The sequence below is a fragment of the Sus scrofa genome, chromosome 1, assembly GCF_054392235.1.
Source record: "Sus scrofa isolate SSC_HxYL_T2T_F1_AM1 chromosome 1, Sscrofa_HxYL_maternal_Yorkshire_Landrace_v2.0, whole genome shotgun sequence".
NCBI classification, from domain to species: Eukaryota; Metazoa; Chordata; class Mammalia; order Artiodactyla; family Suidae; genus Sus; species Sus scrofa.
In genome coordinates, this window is record NC_139383.1 from 183,361,473 (window position 1) to 183,380,712 (window position 19,240).

The following is a 19,240-nucleotide window of genomic DNA, read 5'->3' on the forward strand; positions in this document are numbered from 1 at the left end:
TAAGGAAGGGCTGATTCCATCCCAGGCCAGGCACAGTGAGTTTAAGGGTCCAGTGTTGCTGCAACTGTGGCATATGTTGCAACCCCTTGCTCAGATTTGACCCCTGGCCCAGGGAAATTTCATATGACTTTGTGCTGCCCCGGGCAGGGGTGGGGGATGGGGGTGTGTGGAATGTAGATAGAGAACCTGTTCCAGGAAAGAAGCTATCAGCACTATAGATAACTATAATATGAACTAGGTGTGTAGATAGGCAGGAATCTGGCAAAGCCTATTTGTTAAAATTGCTCACTGTGTCCCATTGTCTCTACATGGCCCAGTAAACAGCTATGTACCAAGCATTAGGTTTTCCATCTCCTTGTCACATGCCTCCCTCCCTTTTGATGTCCCCAAACACTACATTCTCTTTTATCTTCATTTGAAGATGATTTTTTTTTTGCAGTTATAAATCCCTAATCAGGGTATTTTTTTTAAGTATTTTTAATTTATTTTTTTTTATTTTCCCAATGTAAAGCAAGGGGATCAAGTTATCCTTACATGTATATATTACAATTACATTTTTTTCCCCACCCTTTGTTCTGTTGCAACATGAGTATCTAGACAAAGTTCTCAATGCTATTCAGCAGGATCTCCTTGTACATCTATTCTAGGTTGTGTCTGATAAGCCCAAGTTCCTGATCCCTCCCACTCCCTCCCCCTCCCATCAGGCAGCCACAAGTCTCTTCTCCAAGTCCATGATTTTCTTTTCTGAGGAGATGTTCATTTGTGCTGGATATTAGATTCCAGTTATAAGTGATATCATATGGTATTTGTCTTTGTCTTTCTGGCTCATTTCACTCAGGATGAGAGTCTCTAGTTCCATCCACGTTGCTGCAAATGGCATTATGTCATTCTTTTTTATGGCTGAGGAGTATTCCATTGTGTATATATACCACCTCTTCCGAATCCAATCATCTGTCGATGGACATTTGGGTTGTTTCCATGTCCTGGCTATTGTGAATAGTGCTGCTATGAACATGCGGGTACATGTGTCTCTTTTAAATAGAATTTTGTCCGGATATATGCCCAAGAGTGGGATTGCAGGGTCATATGGAAGTTCTATGTATAGCTTTCTAAGGTATCTCCAAACTGTTCTCCATAGTGGCTGTACCAGTTTACATTCCCACCAACAGTGCAGGAGGGTTCCCTTTTATCCACACCCCATCCAGCACTTGTTATTTGTGGACTTCTTAATGATGACCGTTCTGACTGGTGTGAGGTGATATCTCATGGTAGTTTTGATTTGCATTTCTCTTATAATCAGCGATGTTGAGCATTTTTTCATGTGATTGCTGGCCATCTGTATATCTTCTTTGGAGAAATGTCTATTCAGGTCTTTTGCCCATTTTTCCATTGCTTGATTGGCTTTTTTGCTGATGGGTTGTATAAGTTGCTTGTATAGTCTAGAGATTAAGCCCCTGTCGGTTGCATCGTTTGAAATTATTTTCTCCCATTCTGTAAGTTGTCTTTTTGTTTTCTTTTGGGTTTCCTTTGCTGTGCAAAAGCTTTTCAGTTTGATTAGGTCCCATGGGTTTATTTTTGCTCTTATTTCTGTTGCTTTGGGAGACTGACCTGAGAAAATATTCATGAGGTTGATGTCAGAGAGTGTTTTGCGTATGTTCTCTTCTAGGAGTTTGATGGTGTCCTGTCGTCTATTTAAGTCTTTCAGCCATTTTGAGTTTATTTTTGTGCATGGTGTGAGGGTGTGTTCTCGTTTCATTGCTTTGCATGCAGCTGTCCAGGTTTCCCAGCAATGCTTGCTGAATAGACTTTCCTTTTCCCATTTTATGTTCTTGCCTCCCTTGTCAAAGATTAATTGACCATAGGTGTCAGGGTTTATTTCTGGGTTCTCTATTCTGTTCCATTGGTCTGTCTGTCTGTTTTGGTACCAGTACCACACTGTTTTGATGACTGTGGCTTTGTAGTATTTCTTGAAGTCTGGGAGAGTTATGCCTCCTGCTTGGTTTTTGTTTCTCAGGATTGCTTTGGGGATTCTGGGTCTTTTGTTGTTCCGTATAAATGTTTGGATTGTTTGTTCTAGTTCTGTGAAAAATGTCCTGGGTAATTTGATAGGGATTGCATTGAATCTGTAGAGTGCTTTGGGTAGTATGGCCATTTTTACAATATTGATTTTCCCAATCCAGGAACATGGAATATCTTTCCATTTCTTTACATCTTCTTTGATTAAAGTTTTATAGTTCTCGGCATATAGGTCCTTTACCTCCTTGGTCAGGTGTATTCCGAGGTATTTGATTTTGTGAGGTGCAATTTTAAAAGGTATCGTATTTTTATATTTCTTTTCTAATATTTCATTGCTGGTATACAGAAATGCGACTGACTTCTGAATGTTAATCTTATATCCTGCTATTTTGCTGAACTTATTAATCAGTTCAAGTAGTTTTTGGGTTGAGTCCTTCGGGTTTTCTATGTATAGTATCATGTCATCTGCATACAGTGACAGTTTTATCTCTTCTCTTCCTATATGGATGCCTTTGATTTCTTTTGTTTGTATGACCGCTGTGGCTAGGACTTTCAAAAATATGTTGAAGAGCAGTGGTGAGAGTGGGCATCCCTGTCTTGTTCTAGATTTGAATGAGAAGGCTTTCAGTTTTTCCCCATTGAGTATTATATTTGCTGTGGGTTTATCATAAATGGCTTTGATTATGTTCATGAATGTTCCCTCTATACCCACTTTGGCGAGGGTCTTGATCATGAATGGATGTTGGACTTTGTCAAATGCTTTTTCTGTGTCTATAGAGATGATCATTTGATTTTTGACTTTTCTTTTGTTAATGTGGTGTATGATGCTGATTGATTTGCATATGTTGAACCATCCTTGTGAACCTGGGATGAATCCAACCTGGTCATGGTGTATAATTTTTTTGGTTGGATTCGGTTGGCTAAGATTTTGTTGAGAATTTTTGCATCTATATTCATCAATGATATTGGGCGATAGTTTTCTTTTTTGGTGGTATCTCTGTCTGGTTTTGGAATGAGGGTGATGGTGGCATTATGGAATGTCTTTGGGAGTATTCCTTCTTCTTCAACCTTTTGAAAGAGTTTAAGGAGGATGGGCACCAGCTCCTCTTTATATGTTTGATAGAATTCACCTGTGAAGCCATCTGGTCCTGGACTTTTATTTGTAGGGAGTGATTTTATGAATTCTTCAATTTCATTTCTAGTGATCGGTCTGTTCAGTTGGTCTGTTTCTGCTTGATTCAGTTTTGGCAGGCTGTAAGATTCTAGAAAATTGTCCATTTCTTCCAGATTGTCAAACTTGTTGCCGTATAGTTGTTCATAGTATTTTCTTATGGTTTTTTGTATTTCTGCGGTATCCGTTGTGATTTCTCCTTTTTCATTTATAATTTTGGTGATTTGGGTTCTTTCTCTCCTCTTCTTAGTGAGTATGGCCAGGGGTTTGTCAATTTTGTTCACCTTTTCAAAGAACCAGCTCTTGGTTTTATTAATTTTCTCTATTGTTTTTTGAGTCTCTATTTTATTGATTTCTTCTTTGATCTTTATAATTTCCTTCCTTCTGCTGACTTTAGGACTTTTTTGTTCTTCTTTTTCTAATTTGTTTAGGTGGAGGGTTAAGTTGTCAATTTGGGATCTTTCTTCTTTTTTGAGAAAGGCCTGTATTGCTATAAATGTCCCTCTGAGCACTGCTTTCGCAGCATCCCATAGATTTTGAGAGGTTGTGTCTTCATTATCATTTGTTTCAAGGTAGTTTTTAATTTCCTTCTTGATTTCCTCATTGACCCATTGGTTTTTTAGTAGCATGTTATTTCGTCTCTATGTAGTAGGTTTTTTTCTCTTTCCTTTTCCCATGGTTGGTTTCTAATTTCATGGAATTGTGATTAGAGAAGATACTTGAGATAATTTCTATGCTCCCAAATTTATTGAGGTTAGCTTTGTGTCCCAATATGTGGTCGATTCTTAAGAATGTTCCATGAGCATTTGAGAAGAATGTGTATTCTGCTTTTTTTTGGATGTAGTGTCCTGAAGATATCAATTAATTCTAACTTTTCTATTGTTTCCTTTAGGATCTCTGTTGCTTTATTGGTTTTCTGTCTAGAGGATCTGTCCATTGATGTGAGGGGCGTATTAAGGTCTCCTCCTATGATTATATTCTCATCAATATCTCCCTTTATGTCTGTTAATATTTGTTGTATGTATCTGGGTGCTCCTGTATTTGGGGCATATATGTTGACAATAGTAACATCCTCTCCTTGGATGGATCCCTTAATCATTAAGTAGTGTCCTTCTTTGCCTTTCTTTATGTCTTTTGTTTTAAAGTCTATTTTGTCTGATATGAGCGTTGTGACTCCTGCTTTTCTGTCATGTCTATTGGCGTGAAATATTTTTCCCCACCCTTTCACTTTCAATCTATATGTATCTTTTGTCCTAAGGTGAGTTTCTTGTAGGCAGCATATTGAAGGTTTTTGACTTTTTATCCACTCCGTCACTCTGTGTCTTTTCTTTGGGGCATTCAGTCCATTGACATTTAAGGTGATAATTGATAGATGATTATTTACTGCTATTTTGATCCTTGTGTTCCAGTTGATTCTATGATTCTCCATTCTTCCTTTTTTTTTTTTTTTTTTTTTTTTTGGTTGGATGGTCTCCTGTTATTATCTGCTTGAGTGTATTTTTTTTTTTTTTTTGCAAATGCAATATTTGGTTTGTCTTGTGGTTGCCCTGTTTTTTAAGTATGCTAACCCCTTCCCATAATTGCGTGTTTTAGCCTGATGGTCCTGTATGCTTAAACACTTCATTACTATATTAAAATTAAGAAGAGAAACATACAAACAAACAAACAAAAACGGTTATTTATTTCCTAACATCCCTTGCCCACATTTTATGGTTTTGATGACTCTTTTTTATTTTTTTCTTTTTAATTTTATTTTGTTTGAAGCATGTTCATGATTAAATCTGAATGCTGGCTTATTTGAGTGATTGCTCTCTGATTTCGGTTTCCTCAGTCCTAGTTCTTCCTCTTCTTCTTTTTTTTTTTCTTTTCTTTTTTCTTCCCTTTCCTTCCTTTCCTTTTGGTTTAGAGAAGCCCTTTCAATATTTCCTTTAACCTGGGTTTTGTGTTGCTGTATTCTTTTAGTTTTTGTTTGTTGGGAAAAAATTTTTTTCCCCTTCTATTTTAAATGATATTCTTGCTGGATAGAGTATTCTAGGTTGCATATTTTTTCCTTTTAGCACTTTAAGTATCTCTTGCCATCCCTCCTGGCCTGTAGAATTTCTGTAGAGAAATCAGCTGATAATGTTATGGGGGTTCCCTTGTAGGTAACATTCTGTTTTTCTCTTGCTGCCTTTAGGATCCTCTCTTTATCACTAACTTTACCATTTTTATTATGATGTGTCTTGGTGTGGGTCTCTTTGGGTTCAACTTGTTTGGGGCCCTCTGTGCTTCTTGTATCTTGAACCCAGTATCCTTTAGATTTGGGAAGTTTCCATCGATAATTTCTTCAAATATATTTTCCATTCCCTTATTTTTTCTACTCCTTCTGGAATTCCTATCATATGTAGATTGGACTGCTTCATATTATCCCATAGGTCTCTTATATTGCTTTCCTGTTTTTTCATTCAGTTTTCTGTCTGCTGACCTGATTGTGTGATTTCCATTATTCTATATTCCATGTCAGTGATTCATTCTTCTGCATTATTCATTCTGGTTTTTACTGCCCCTAGTTCAGTTTGCATCTCTGCAAATGAATGTTCTAGTTTTTCTTGGCTCCTCCTTATATTTTCTAGTTCCTTTCTGAGGGTATCTGCATTACTGTTCATATCTTCTCTTAATTCCTTCAGTATTTTCACTATTTATCTTTTGAACTCCAAGTCTGTCTGACTGCAGAGATCTGTTTCATTGTTGACTGTTTTAAGTGAGTTCTCCTGTTGGTTTGACTGGGGGTGGTTTCTCAGCTTCTTCATCTTTCTTGTTGTTTTCTTTCTCCTGAGGGAGTTGTACTCTCCATTATTGGGCAGTGTTTGCCTTGTCACTGCCGTGGAATATTTCCTGAGGGCTGGCATTGTTGGTCAATCTTTTTTTGAGGCAGTGTGGCTTTTCTGGAGTGTTGATGGGGCTAACAGTTTTTCTTTGAAGCAAAGGAGGACTTCCTGAGGGCAGACAGGACTGGGAGGTCCACACCACGATGGTAGCAGATTTCACTTGGTCATGCAGAGCTTGCTCTGGTGTTTTTAGGCTGTGGGGTTCTTGCAGGGGGTTGGCGGTTTTGGGCAGCTGTTCCTCAGGAGTGCAGCACTCCCTGGGGGCTGGAGAAGCTATCTGGGTCACTGAGAACCTAAGAGGCTCTTCCCTAGGGCAGCCCAACTCAGAAGGACAGCCTGAGAATGTAGGCGGATCTTTTCACAGTCTGGCCAAGCTTGTTGCAGCTTTTCTGGGCTGCAGGGGCTCCTCCAGGGGGCTGGTGGTGCTGAGAAGCTATTCCGCAGGAGTGGGGCACCCCCTTAGGGCTTGGGTGACTAGCAGGGCCTCTGGAAACCCAAGAGGCTCCTCCCCAGGGCACCCCGACTCAGAAAGAACGTCTGAGATCTTTTCTTGACTTGGCCAGGCTTGTTGCAGTTTTTCTGGGCTCCGGGGGTCCTGCCTGGAGCTGGCAGTCCTATGCAGCTGATCCGCTATAGCTCGGCACCCCCTGGGGGCTTGGGTGGATAGCAGGGCCGCTGAAAACCCAAAGGCTCCTCCCCGGGGCAGCCTGACTCAGAAAAACCTTCCAAGAATTAGGCTGATCTTTTCACGGCCTGGCTAGGCTTGTTCTAGCTTTTCTGGGCTGCAGGCATTTTCTTGGGGGCTGGTGGTGTTTGGTGCTGCTCTGCGGAGGTGTAGCTCCTCCAAAGGGCAAGCAGGCCTATGCAGGGACAGCCCCTGCGGTGGTAGGCTTCAGGCAATTGTTGAGGCCAGCCCTCCCAGATGGCAGGCAGCCCCAGGTCCGGCAAGAATGTAGGGGGTGGTGGGGGAGGAGGGAGGGGATGCACTGGGAAGCACAGCTTTCTGCTAGCTAGTGGGCCTGTAAGCTTGCTGTGGCATGGGGAGTATTCTATGGGGACCCACCCCTTCTCTCCCCTCCCCAGCACGGGCACAGACCAGGCTCTACTCCCAGGTTCCCTCTGATGCTTCTTTCCACTTCCCCGCCCCTAGAGTATTGTTCCCTTCCTCTGGACAGCTTTGTTTTCTAATCTCCCAGGCAGTCTCTGCCCTGTCAAACTTGATGGACGGGTTTCTAGACCTCCCAAGCAGTCTCCGCTCCGCCCCGCTCCCCCAGCCCGTTCTCGGGGACTAACCTCTGGAGCCAAGGACTCGGTGCCCAGCCCCCACCCAGGCATCTCAATTTTTGGTGACTGTACCCATAGTTCAGATGGTCTGTTCGGTTCTTGATCAGCTTTTCAGTACTCCAGCTTACTGCTACACTCTTCTCTGCATCTGGAGTTTCCTCCGGTTCGTTTGATCTTTCCCCCGAGTAGGTGACTTTCCAGGGTGTGGGATCCCTTTCTCCTCCTCAGTTCCCTTTCGGGAGCGCCCGTCCCGCTCGGATTCACCTTCTCTCACTCTCCTCTTTTCTCCCGTTCTGCCCAGTAATGTCACGAACTTCTTGCCGTTATTGGAGTTTAGGTTCCTCTGCCAGCGATTGGTTGCTGTCCTGTGGCAGTCATTTATTCTGTAGATGTGCTTTTTTTTGTTGTGTATGTGGGAGAGGGCGAGAGTGTCCCCCTACTCCTCCGCCATCTTATCCCATCTGAAGATGATTTTTAAGGTGAATGTTTTAGCCATTCTGGTAAGTTTCTCAGTTTTCATGAGTCTCTGCCATGTATACCTGTTATTAAACTTTCGTTTGTTATTCTCCTGTTACTCTGCTTATGTCACTTTAATTCTTAGACTAGCCATAAGAATCTAGAAGGATAGAGGAAAATTTCTCACTCCCTGACAAGTTTATTCCTTAAGGATATTTAATCAAAATAGTTTACATTTAAAAAATCCACGTCATTTAGGTCTACATCAGTAATATCTACATTATACAATATTCTGAGTTTGATAAAAATGTATTTTATAGCAGAGCATAATACATGAAAAAAGGAAGTGAGATAAAGTAACATTTAACATAATTTATCATGGTGATAAATTTATCATTCTCATAAAGATACATATCCTATACTACTAGGATAGTTAGGGCAGATATTTACTAATTAAATTTTTTTTTTTTGTCTTTTTGCCATTTCTTGGGCCGCTCTCATGGCATATGGAGGTTCCCAGGCTAGGGGTCTAATTGGAGCTTTAGCCGCCGGCCTATGCCAGAGCCACAGCAATGAGGGTTCTGAGCCGCATCTGCAACCTGCACAGCAGCTCATGGCAACGCTGGATCCTTAACCCACTGAGCAAGGCCAGGGATCGAACCCCCAACCTCATGGTACCTAGTCGGATTCATTAACCACCTTGCCATGACGGGAACTCCCTACTAATTAAATATTCTATAACTTTCTTTAGTTCTCTTGAACATGGAAAAACTGACATATCACACAATTATAGAAATCTATTTTTTACAGGATGATTTAAATCTTGGCAATTCTTGACTTTATATGACTTTGTATAGGTAATATTTATTGGCTTTTATCATAAGTGCTAAGATTGTTGATAACTGGTTTAACACTGCAAGTGACAAATGGAGGTGTGTGTGCTATTCTCTACTCTTTGTTTTGCTTCAGATCATAACTTTGGATAAATTAATTCAAACCAAATAAATTCACTTGTATAGACTTCTAGAACCATTGTGCTGGGAAAACTTGGCTTTTTTTCTCATCTTGCACTTTTTTAATTCCATGGCATATTGAAAGCTTTAAGTCTAAAACTTGGGGGCTCAGCTTCTTCTCTAAAGTAAGGGATTTGGACAATATGGTCTTTAGAGTCTCTTCCAATCTAAATTCTGCTGCTTAAATCTATTTTTATACCTATTCAGTTTTATCCTGCATTTATCAGATTTGTCAGACAGTGGTCAAATAACAACTTTTTAAGTGCATTTTTATGCATGTGTACTGATGATTTAGCACAAAATGTTCTCAACTATATCATATTTTCTTTGAAAATAATATATTACCATACTGAATTAGAATAACAGGTGTTTCATTTTTCTCTTTTGCTTCATGTAGCCACTTCTTAAAATTTATGCTCTGTGGATCCCTTATGTGTAGATTAAAATGCAATAAATAAAATAATTCCTATGGCTTTGGCTACACATAAATAGTCATTCTTTCTATTTTTAAGGTTACTATAATTTATATACTTGTATTTACACACTTTACTGAAATATGTATCCCATGCCTCCTTAACAGTTTTTTTTTTAACATTCCTGCTATTTAGCTATTTTCAAATTTCTAAGCTCAAAAAAAAAATCTGTGTGGATTTTTAATCTTGAAATTCTACAAAAATATCAAGAATCAAGACTACTAGAATAAATGAAATAAGCAACAAATTGTTGAGAAAGTGAAATTTAACAAAAGGATCTAAACTAAGACCAATGGTATGTAAAATTGCCATTTTATAACTTTAATAATTCCTATTTCTCAATGTCCTTTGAAAATTATTTTACTAGTAAATTCTGTCTAGCATTCCACCTCTCCAACAGATCCCCTATTATACACAAACAAGGAGAAGTAAAGGGTAAGTTACCTTGACTGGCAGAATGATACCCACAAATATGATCACACACACACATATTCAGAAATTCCCTAATCCCCTTTATTCAGATTGAAGGTTTTTTTTTTTTTTTAAATTTCAGTATCAGGCAGATACAGACTATATGAAGAGAATATTATAACTATGTAATACTTCTTATCAATACTTGGAAGAATATCACTGTCTCAGGAAAACCTGGTAGTAGTCAACCTCATGGCACCATGTACTTTGCAGCACATTCATAAAAATGTAACTTTATTTGTACTTTCTCCAGTACCCCACCCCCAAACCTGTGCCCTTAGTAACCAAAAATCGGAACTCTTTTTTTATGAGTTTGTTTTATTAAATTTTTGTTTTTTCTTTTAGATTCTACATATTAAAAAAATATTGTGGAATTCCCATTGTGGCTCAGCAGGTTAGGAACTGACATAGTCTCCATGAGGATGCAGGTTCGATCCCTGGCCTCCTTTAGTGGGTTAAGTATCTGGTGTTGCTGCAAGCTGCAGTGCATGTCACAGATGCAGCTCAGATCTGGTGTTTCCATGACTCTGCAGCTTCAGCTGTAGCTCCAATTCAACCCCTAGCCTGGTAGCTGACATATGCTGCAGGTGAAACAATAAAAATAAAAAAAAGTAACTTCATGTTAATATTTGATCATGTTTCTTATCTATAGCCTCTAAGTTCTACTTAAGCATGGAATATTTCTGGTTTTGATCTTTATTGTATTCCCTTCATCTAACTTGCCTGGAAAATGAGCTCAATAATTATTTGTGAAATGAATAAAGGAATGTATGGCTCCAATGACAGAATTCAGTAAAAATGGATTGAATTAAAAGGGAATCAGACATTCTATCAATACAAAAATATTTCTATAAAACTTATAAATATTAGAAAAAGTTAATTTATTATTTCATTATCTTCTTATCTGTCAAAGTTGGAAAATGGATTCCTACAATGTATAGTCAAGGAATCTTCTGAAACTGTCTCTGGGTTAAGATTTTATACTACGAAAATGCATATTTAGTGAGTTACTGGATCAAAATTATATGAATGAGATATTGATAATTTATATTTACTATATATTTTAAGCATTAGAAATTTTCATATTTTCTCACAAACTATTTCCAATTATTTTTGAAATGTTACAGAAAAAGTAAGCATATTTGCTTCCTTTTGACTCTAATGTAAACACCTTAGGCCAATTCATACATAGACTTATTCATTAGACAAAACAGAAACTTGATTCGTTATGTTACTGTCTTTTTAAGAAATTAAATGAATACAAATATGGATTCAGGAAAATAATACCCACATAAATATGGCAAATATCCAGTTTCTGAATCTACCATTAATATGAAACCTTGGGAAAAGCTCAGGTTATTTATTTATAAGACACATTTCATAATAGAATCAACCTCCTAGGTTACTGCAAAGATTATGATTATAAAAAAATACATGTAAAGATTTAATAGGATTGTGACACACATTTTAGTTTTAATAAGAGGAGTATAATTTTTATAACTAAAAAGCACCATGCTCTGAAATACAAAACTCAAAGCAATTTAAAAATTTTTCTCGTCTAATGTGTGAATAATACATGTAACAGATTTCTCTGGAGACGAAAGCCAAGAGATTGGCTTCTTCATTATTTCCTAGCTCCATATTGATATATTCACATATTAGCTGAATTTCTGCCCTCTAGAAGTGGAAGGAATAGTGAGGAACTTTTATTTGGTTGGTTTGGTAATGATTTGATGTTGAAGCCTATGGTTAGAGTAGACACACAATCACCTAGTCATTCTGTCCTTAGAGACATCCTTCTGTAGGGACTCTCTGTTCTCTCCATAAAGACCTTATATACAATTCTATTTTTAAAAATATTTATATGTTTATGTTCCGTTTTTTTAACCACACTTTTGAGATATGATTGACGTACAAAATGATGTACATATTTAATGTATCCAACTTAATAAGTTTGGAAATAAATATGCATGTATTAAATAATCACCATAATCAAAGCTAACCAACATATCCATCACCACCAAAAGTTTCCTCCAGGCTTTATATTTTTCTGTGCTAAGCAGAGTTCATACAAAATCTATATTCCTACCAAATTTTTAAGTAGCAGCATGGTATTATTTAATATATTATGGTAGGTTTTAGATGTCTAAAACATATTCATCCTAACTGAAACTTTGTACTCAATGGTAAAACTGAAGGATTTTCCTTTAAGGTCAGAATAGAGGCAGGTATACGCTCATTCTCATCAATTTTATTCAACACAGTAATGGAAGTCCCAGACAGAGCATGTAGGCATCAAAAATAAAGAGATAAAACACATCAAAATCAAACAGAAAAAAGTAAAATTATCTCTGAAGATGGCGGAATTATATCGTATTTTAAATTACTCAAATTTTAAAGACTCCACAAAAATATTTTTAAAACAAATAAACAATTTCACCAGTTTTAGGATATAAAAATCAACATAACTGTAGTTCTCTTTAAAAGGGTCATATTGTTGGTTGCTATCCACTCCTTTTTTCTTGGAATTTGTCAGGTCTCTATTTGGTTAAGTCATCATTACTAGGAATCCTTTTCTTTTCTTTTTTTTTTTTTTCGGAAGACTTTACTCTTTGATAGTAGTTGTAGGTTTACAGTAAATTGAAAGAGACAGAAATTTCCCATATTCCCCTTTGCCTTATGCATAAATTGCCTTCCTTATCCACTATGAACATTAATCACAAAAGTTGTACTTTTTTTTTTTTTAACCAAGGATGATCTATATTGACACATTATAATCTCCCAAAGTCCCAAAGTCCATAGTTTACCTTAGGGTACACTCTTGGTGTTGTAAATTCCATGGGTTTGAACAAATATGTAATATCATAAATCTGTTATAATATCATACAGAGTATTTTCAGTGCCCTAGATATCCTCTGTGCTCTGCCCACTCATCTCCCCCCACCACACAAACACCTGGAAACTACTGAACTTATTAGTGACTTCATAGTTTTGCTTTCTCATAAAATCCTATCTTTGAAATAATAGAGCATGTAGCCTCCTCAGATTTGCTTCATTCATTAATGAATTAGTGTTGCATTTAATGTTCCTCCATATCTTTTCATGGCTTGATATTTCATTGCTCATCAGTATTGAGTGTCATTCTGTTGTCTGGATATACCATAGTTTGCATATGCATTTACTCACTGAAAGACATCTTGGTTTCCTATCTTTTGCAATTATGACTAAAGTAGCTACAAGTATCTATGTGCAAATTTTTGTGTACACATACATTTTCAACTCCCTTGGGTAAATACCAAGGAACATGATCACTGAATCACATGTTAAAAATATGTCTAGTTTTGCACGAAATCAATAAACTCTCTTCCAAAGTGACCTGCAACATATGAGAGTTCTTGCTGCTCTGCATCTTCACCATGGTTTGATGTTGTCAGCAATCTGAATTTTGGCCGTTAAATAAGTATGTAGTAGTATCTCATGATTTTAATTTGCATTCCCCTGCTAAATATGATTTGAGCATCATTTTCTGTTAATTTATCATCTGTAGATCTTTTGTGAGATATCTGTTAAGGTCTTTGGCCAATTTTTTTCTTCTTTTTCTTTTTTCTTTTCTTTCTTTCTTTTTTTATTTTTTTATTTTATTTTTATTTTTTAAGGACTGCACCTGCAGCATATGGAAGTTTCCAGGCAAGGGGTCGAATTGGAACCACAGCTGCTGGCCTACTCCATAGCCACACCAATGCAGGATATGAGTCTGCGACCTACACCACAGCTCATGGGCAATGCTGGATCCTTGACCCACTGATCATGTCCAGGGATCAAATCTGGATCCTCATGGATACTAGTCTGATTCATTGAACCTGAGTTACAATGGAAACTCGTGGTGTTTGGCCCATTTTTTAATTGAATTATTTCTTTCTTTACTTCTCAGTTTTAAGAGTTCTGGGTATAGGAGTTCCTGTTGTGATTTAGTGGTTAACAAACCTGACTAGTATCCATGAGGACACAGCTTCAATCCCTGGCCTCGTTCAGTGGGTTAAGGACCCGGTGTTGCTCATGAGCTGTGGTGTAGGTCACAAACTGGGCTTAGATCCCACATTGTGTTGCTTTTGCTCCATCAAAAGTCAAGTGACTACATTTTCTGGGTCCTTTTTTCAGTACTTTCTATTCTGTTCCTTGGATCTGTTTGTCTGTTCTTTGGATAATACCACACTCTTGATTACTGTAGCTTTATGCTAAGTCTTGAAGTAGGATCAGTCCTTCAGTATTGTTTTTCACTTTTAAGAATATTGGTTATTATAATCCTTTTACTCTTCATATAAACTTTATAATCACTTTATCAATATCTGTAAAATGATTTGATGGGATTTTGATCAGAATTGTATTAATCTGTAGATCAATTTGGAAAAAACTGACACAAAGGCCCTCCTGTCTTCCATGAACATGAACGTGTCCCCATCCATTAGCTCTTCTTTGATTTTGTTCAGCACACTTTTATATATTTACTCATCTAGATCTTATACATATTTTGTGAGACTTAAATCTATGTATTTCCTTTGGGAGGTACTAATATAAATGATAATGTGTGTTTACTTTCAAATTACATTTTTTCCATTGCTGGTATATAAGAGACAACTGATTTTTGTATAGAAGTTTATATCCTGCAAACTGCCATAATTGCTTTTAAGTTCCAGGAAATTTTTGTTGATTCTTTCAGATTTTGTTTTTAGACAATCATATGATCTATCATCTGAGACCAAAAACAGCTTGATATTCTCCTCACCAATCTGTTTACCTTTTATTTTCCTTTCTCACTTTATTGCATTAGCAAGGATTTGCAGTACAGTGTTTTTTTATCATTTATATATATATATGTATATTTTTTTCTACTGTACAGCATGGTGACCCATTTACACATACATGCATACATTCTTTTTTCTCACACTACGTGTGCCATCAGAATTGATTAGATAGATTCCCAGTACTACACAGCAGGATCCCATTGCTAATCCATCCTGAAGGTAACATTCTGCATCTATTTACCCCAAGCTCCCAGTCCCTCCCCTTTCCCCTTGGCAACCACAAGTCTATTCTCCAAGTCCATGATTTTCTTTTCTGTGGAAAGTTTCATTTCTGGCATATATTAGATTCCAGATGATATAAGTAGTATTATATGGTATTTTTCTTTCTCTTTCTGACTTACTTCACACAGGATGAGAGTCTGTAGTTCCATGCATGTTGCTGCAAATGGCATTATTTTGTTCTTTTTTATGCCGAGTAGTATTCTGTTGTATATATATACACACATCTTCTTAACCCAATCATCTATCGGTGGACATTTGGGTTGATTCGATGTCTTGGCTATTGTAAATAGTGCTGCAATGAACATGAGGGTGCATGTGTCTTTTTTAAGTAGAGTTTTGTCTGAATATATGCCCAAGAGTGGGATTGCTGGGTCACACGAGAGTTCTATGTATAGTTTTCTAAGATACCTCCATACTATCCTCCATAGTGGTTGTACCAGCTTACATTCCCACCAACAGTGAGGGAGGGTTCCCTTTTCTCCACACCCCCTCCAGCATTTGTTATTTGTGGATTTAATGATGGCCGTTCTGACTTGTGTGAGGTGGTATCTCATGGTAGTTTTGATTTACATTTCTCTAATAACCAGGGATGTTGAGCATTGTTTCAAGTGCTTGTTGGCCATCTGTATGTCTTCCTTGGAGAAATGTCTCTTCAGGTCCTTTGTCCATTTTTCAATTGGGTTGTTGGCTTTTTTCCTGTTGAGTTGTGAAAGTTGTTTGTATATTTTAGAGATTAGGTCCTTGTCAGGTACAACATTTGAAACTATTTTCTCCTATTCTGTAAGTTGTCTTGTTTTATTTTTGGTTTCCTTTGGTGTGCAATAGTTTGTCAGTTTGACTAGGTCCCATTGGTTTATTTTTGCTTTTATTCCTGTTGCTTTGGGAGACTGACCTGAGAAAATATGCATGAGGTTGATGTCAGAGAGTGTTTTGCCTATGTTCTCTTCCAGGAGTTTGATGAATGAGAGGGTACATTATTGTCCCATACCTACTTGAACCTAGTGGAAAGCCTTGAATTTTTTACCTTTAAGTATAATGCTGTTTGTTGATAGCATTTATAACATTGAGGAAGTTCCTCTTTATTTCTAGTTTACTAAAACTTTTTGTCATGATAGGGTGTTGCATTTTGTCAGATACTTTTTCGGTATCATTGTGGGATTTTGTTTTTTGAAAAAGTGTGATATGTTGATGTGATGGACTACGTAAATTGATTGTCAAATATTAAATATGCCTTGGAATCCTGGAATGTTGTATGCAATTATTTTTATACTTTTTTGGATTCAAACTGCTAATATTTTGCTGGAGATTTTTGCATCTATGTTTATGAGATATATTGTCTGTACTTTGCTTTCTTGTAACTATTTTTGTTATGGGGTAATGCTGCCTCACAGAATTAATTTAAAATTTTCTCTTTACTTCTATACTCAGAAATAGATTGTAGAGAATTAGTATAGTTTCTTCCTTAAGTTTATAGTTAAATTTACCAGTGAACCCATCTAGACTTCGTGCTTTATGTTTTGGGAGATTCTTAATTCAATTTGTTTAAATATAGGCCTTTAAGTTTAGATATAGGCTTATTCAGATCATCTATTTCTTTCTATGTCAATCTTGCCATGTCACATCTTCCAAGTAATTGGTCCATTTTATCTATATTATAAAATTGTAGGCATAGAGTTGTTCATAGTATTCCTTTATTAGCTTTTTAAGTATTCCTTTATTAAGCTTTTTATGGGATCTGTAGTGATGTTCCTTTTCATCTGATACTAACAATACAATTTGCATCTTCTTCCTTTTTTCTTAGCTTACATAGTTTTTTTTTTATTAGTATTATTGTTAATCTTTATGAAGTACAGAGCTTTCCTGTCATGGCTCAATGGTTAATGAATCTAACTAGGAACCATGAGGTTGCAGGTTTGATCCCTGGCCTTGCTCAGTGGGTTAAGGATCCAGTGTTAACTTGAGCTGTGGTGTAGGTCTCAGATGTAGCTCAGATCCCTTGTTGCTGTGGCTGTGACATAGGCCAGCAGCTACAGCTCTGATTAGACCCCTAGCCTGGAACCTCCATATGCCATGGGTGCGGGCCTAGAAAAGACCAAAAAAAAAAAAAATCTTTGCAAAGTACCAACCAGCTTTTGTTGTCATTAATTGTTTTATTCTAATTTACTCTTACCAGTTTGATTGATTTCTGGTCTAATTGTTATTATTTTTTTCTTCTACTCACTATTTTTTGGCAGCATAGTGAATATTCTTTTTTTCTTTTTTACTATTTATAGAAAATTGGCATTTAGATTTAAAAATTTATATTACAAACTTTCTAGCAGCAGTTTTAAGCATGTCAGTAATACTCACAAACACTGCTTTGCTGACATAAACAAGGCTCTTATTCCATGTTCACAAAGCAGGACTTGTCCCAAGTACACATATTATATATCCTGTGAATACTCGGAGACCACACTGCTCTGATCCATTTGTGACTGTGTCTTTTTCCACCTGATCTTTGACATCAACCATCAGTGGGGCCTGATAGATCTGAACTCTCTGCCAGGTATCTGACAGACAGTAGAGAGTCCTTCAGACACTCCACTTCAGTGAGAGTTGATGCATTTACTATACAGTACTGGATTGCTTCTACAACACCTGGAGGTGGCCCATCTTTCTTTTTTTAGTCGGAAAACCAGCACCTGGATTGAAAATTTTGTTTCTTAGGGCAATATCCTTTGCGAGTTGTGCCCCCTGATTACCCTTGAACATTTTCTCTGCTTCCTGGTACTCTTTTAATTCCACATTCTAGAAATCCACTACTCTGACCTGTGGAACTTGATAGTTACATACAATCTGTAATACTATTTGTTATAAGATATCTTGGAGTACTTAGATAGGTCACTGATTTGAGAGATGTCCACAGGTCAAGATCACCTAGTTCTGCAAGCCTATTGTTGGTGAGAATGAGTTCTGTCACACAGGGCAGAGCCTAATCAAGCCATCACCTATACGGCATATTTTACTGTTGTTCACTAGTAATGTTTTTAGTCTTCTAAACAAAGGAAAACTATCTAGTATTCTGATTTCATTGCCAGAAAAATCAACAGCATCAGGCTGGTCTAGGTGGCACCTAGACTTTCAATGACAGAAATTTGTACTGCTGGAGGTCCAGTTTTTGGTGCTGCATGGCTCTGGCATACTGTGCTGTCTGCTAAATCAGCTCCACCATCCCACTTCATTGCTAATGGTAAGCCTGCTGCTGCCCACCAGACATTCTCTTCTGTTTACTTTGGATATTAATATACTATTCTTTTTCTAATTTCCTAAGGTGGAAACTTAGATTATTAATATGGATCTTCTTTTCTAAAACATACATTCAATGCTATAAATTTTAAACATTGGTTTCATTTTATCCCACAAGTTTTGATTAGTTATATTTTTATTTTTGTTTATTTCCAAATATTTTAAGATTTATTTTGAGATTTCTTTTTTGACCCATATGTTACGTAGAAGTATACTGGTTAATCTCTATATATTTGGGGATTTTCCAGGTGTCTTTCTGTTATTGATTATTTCTGTTATTAAATTTCTAATTTAATTACATTGTTTCTAATAGAATGTATATAATTTCTATTCTTTTAGTTCTGTTAAGATGTGTTTTATGACCCAGAATATGGTTTATCATGATGAATGCTTCTAGTCAGACAAAATCTGAGTTTTTCTTTTGTTGGATGAAGAGGTCTACAGATGTCAATTATGTCCAGGTGGTTGATGGCATTGCTGCATTCAATGTATTCTTATTGATTTCAGCCTCATATGTAGTATATTAATTGATTACTCCTTGCAGTTCTATCAATTTCTGTTTCAAGTAGTTTGATAATCTGTTGATAAGTACACGCACATCAAGAAATATGTCTTCTTGGAGAACTGGTCCCTTTGTCATTATGTAACATCCTTCCTTATTCTTGATAATTTTTCTTAATTTTAGACTTAGCAGAATTTAAAGTAACATAGCTACTTCTGCTGCTTTCTTTTGATCCTTGTTAGCATATTTTTCTCCATCTGCTTATGTTTATATGTGTCCTTATATTTAAAGTGGATTTATTATAGTAGATTTGTAGTTGGGGCATTTTTTTTCTTTTTTTGACCCACTCTAAGAATCTTTTAATTAATGCATTTAGACTATGACATTAAAGATGAGTATTAATGTAGGTTCCCATCGTGGTGCAGCAGAAATGAATCTGACTAGGAACCATGAAGTTGTGGGTTCGATTCGTGGCCTTTCTCAGTGGGTTGAGGATCTGGCATTGCCATGAGCTATGGTATAGGTCGCAGATGTGGCTTGGATCCTGCATTGCTGTGGCTGTGGTGTAGGCTGGCAGCTGTAGCTTGGCTTGGACCCCTAGCCTGGGAACCTCCGTAT

At 37.1% G+C, this 19,240-nt stretch overlaps 1 pseudogene; it reads right to left on the bottom strand.

Annotated features, from left to right (window-relative positions):
• Positions 1-17,226: 17,226 nt before the first annotated feature.
• LOC110259539 (U2 small nuclear ribonucleoprotein A' pseudogene) lies at positions 17,227-18,046 on the bottom strand (annotated as a pseudogene).
• Between the last annotated feature and the right edge of the window lie 1,194 nt (positions 18,047-19,240).